We start from the raw sequence: 3515 nt of genomic DNA, 5'->3' as shown, positions 1-3515 counted from the left end.
ATGCAAAGTTTTGCTGGGCAGCAGTGTCTCTGAATTATAATGCTGCTAAGATCATGTACATTTGGCCCTGTCCATAATACATCATGACCACGCCCACCTTCTAGTGCATGGTCATGCCCTTTTTTCACTGCAATCATGGGATGTGTGGGCCCCAGGTTTAAATTTCTTTGGTGGGCCCCCAGTGTCCCAGTCCGACCCTGTGTACTAAGGTATTCCTCTTTGATTTTTGCCTCAAAGAGGTTTGCATGCTGTGGTGCAAATTGTGAACCATTTATCATTTCCTGCAAATCAGGGTGATGTTAAAAAACAAAGTTATTATATTTTAAAATGAAACTCATCATCAGTCTAGCAACTATCTCTGCAACTATATCCAGACTATGAAGATATTTTAGACAGGCCACCCACAATACTATCATCATGGGAAATGTTAGTGTATTTAGAATACCTCAGGGTCAGCGTACAATCCTAGGCACATGGAAAATAAACCTGGGTATCGTATTTTATGTATTTACCATGAATAAGCTCACAACATTTTAAGGATTAGCAAAAATTCATGCAAGAACCCTTTTTTATGTCCCGTTAATGAATGCGTCTAAATGACACTTGTTTTTATATGCTAAACATATAATTTACAGGGTCACTGTTTGGAAAGAACAACTAATCGTACCGTAAACTCTTACAAGGACAGCTGCAATTCTGTTAAACATAAGAAATATATATCCTCCTGCATGCCTCTCCCCTGCTGTACTTCACAAAAGCATATAATCAGGGCCACTCCCCAACACGACCTCTGATATGAAGCAAGTCAGTGTAGGAAACATGCTTAGACACCTCAGCTGTCTGACCATCAGCCATGAAAACAGGGCGGCTATAGTGACTGTCTGCTGCCTGCATCAGTGCTTGCCAAAGTGTAAATAAAAGTTTGATATTGCTGTATTGTGTGCACAGGGCCGGCCTTAGGTTTCACAGTGCCCTGAGCGAAACCTGATTTTGGACCCCTCCTTCATCCCCTTTGCGTGGGCGTGCACACCACACACACACACACACACGCACGCAGGCACGCACGCACGCACGCACACACACACACGGCTAGATATTAGAAGTATGTGCCTCAAAATTAAATAGTCATATGCAAAGAGGGATTAAAAATGGTTAAAGCAGAACTGAAATAAAAATTGGTTCTGCCAGAGTGCTCTCTCTGTCACGCTGATCTGACTAGGTGGTCCGTTACCATGACCCCGGCGGAGACGCAACTAAGTCAGCGGCGAAGGTTGCACCAGGAGGGGAGGTAGAGCAGTGGTGTGGTGGCATGGGGCATGCACCCCTCTACTGCACATGCGCCCATGGAGGCCGACACCCTGAGCAACCAGCATCCTGAGCAACCACTTATGTGTGATAGGTCATTGAAAACAAACCTGAACTAAAAATAAACGTATGAGATAATTAATTGAACTGTATGCGTTGTACTGATGGAAAATACAAATATGGGACTCCAGCAAAGTTTAAAAGACTGAATTTATAAGACTACATACTAAACAGCAGCCATGACTGTGTGTTATAAAATATGCTTTATTCAGCTGCAAAATAAAAGAAACAACAGTGTTTTAATTTGGCAGTCAAATTTTGTTTCCTCGACCAAACAGAAGTATTTTGGCTGCAATTTACTTACTTTTTAGCAAAAGTAGCCATACATTACTCAATTTTTGCCATCAATATCTGACCAATAATCATAATGATCAAATTTGGCAGATAGAAACGCAGCAAAGTGGCCACCCAGTCAATAGAGATGGCCCGAACTATTTGCGGGCGGTCATTGCCCAGTGAACTTCATTTGTTCACATTTGTGGCAAACATGAACATTTGGCGTGTTTGACCCACCCCTTATACATCATCATTGAGCTAAACTTTGACCCCTTACCTCACAGTCAGCAGACACATGGCAGCAAATCAGCTAGCACCCCTTCCTGGACCCCTCACCCCTGTCAAAAATAAGTTGCGGTGGCCATATCGGATTCATTCTCTGCTGGCTTCTGACTGTTGGTGAGAGCAGGGTCAGAGTTGCTGCAGATAGTTAGGGAAAGCATTAGCCAGGCCTTTGTTCTTGTTCCTCACTTGCTGTGAAAGCACCCTAAATAGCTCTTTGGAGGGCTAGCACATAGTGTTGGGCGAACACCTGGATGTTCGGGTTCGCGAACGTTCGCCGAACATGGCCGCGATGTTCAGGTGTTCGCGCCGAACTCCGAACATAATGGAAGTCAATGGGGACCCGAACTTTCGTGCTTTGTAAAGCCTCCTTACATGCTACATACCCCAAATTTACAGGGTATGTGCACCTTGGGAGTGGGTACAAGAGGGAAAAAAAATTAGTAAAAAGAGCTTATAGTTTTTGAGAAAATCGATTTTAAAGTTTCAAAGGGAAAACTGTCTTTTAAATGCGGGAAATGTCTGTTTTCTTTGCACAGGTAGCATGCATTTTGCCGCCATGCAGTCATAAATGTAATAAAGATAAGAGGTTCCATAAACAGGGACCAGCAACGCTACACCAGCAGCAGCACACATGAGGAGGAGGCGCAGGAGGAGAAGGCCACGCTTTGAGACACAACAACCCAGGCCTTGCATGAGGACAAGAAGCATGCGGATAGCATGCATTTTGCCGCCATGCAGTCATAAATGTAATAAAGATAAGAGGTTCGATAAACAGGGACCGGCAACGCTACACCAGCAGCAGCACACGTGATGGAACAGGAGGAGGCGCAGGAGGAGAAGGCCACGCTTTGAGACACAACAACCCAGGCCTTGCATGAGGACAAGAAGAAGTGTGCAGATAGCATACTTTTTGCCGCCATGCAGTCATAAATGTAATAAAGATAAGAGGTTCCATAAACAGGGACCGGCAACGCTAACCCAGCAGCAGCACACGTGATGGAACAGGAGGAGGCGCAGGAGGAGAAGGCCACGCTTTGAGACACAACAACCTAGGCCTTGCATGAGGACAAGAAGCGTGCGGATAGCATGCTTTTTGCTGCCATGCAGTCATAAATGTAATAAAGATAAGAGGTTCAATAAACAGGGACCAGAAACGCTAACCCATCACAGATGGTCATTGTTTATGTTACTTGGTTGGGGTCCAGGAGTGTTGCACACACACACGCAGTGTGTACTACTACTATTAGGTGTACTACTATTCCCAGCAGCGACACAGAGCACAATGCTATATAGGGTGAGCGGTGTACTACTGTTCCCAGATGACACACAGAGTGGCAGTAAACACAATGCTATATAGTGTGGCTGAGCGGTGTACTACTATTCCCAGCAGACACACAGAGTGGCAGTAAACACAATGCTATATAGTGTGGGTGAGTGGTGTACTACTATTCCCAGCAGCGACACAGAGCACAATGCTATACAGGGTGAGCGGTGTACTACTGTTCCCAGCAGAGAGACACAGAGTGGCAGTAAACACAATGCTATATAGTGTGGGTGAGCAGTGTACTACTATTCCCAGCAGCGACACA

The sequence above is a fragment of the Hyperolius riggenbachi genome, chromosome 1, assembly GCF_040937935.1.
Source record: "Hyperolius riggenbachi isolate aHypRig1 chromosome 1, aHypRig1.pri, whole genome shotgun sequence".
Lineage (NCBI taxonomy): Eukaryota > Metazoa > Chordata > Amphibia > Anura > Hyperoliidae > Hyperolius > Hyperolius riggenbachi.
Note: the sequence above shows the minus strand (reverse complement) of the source record.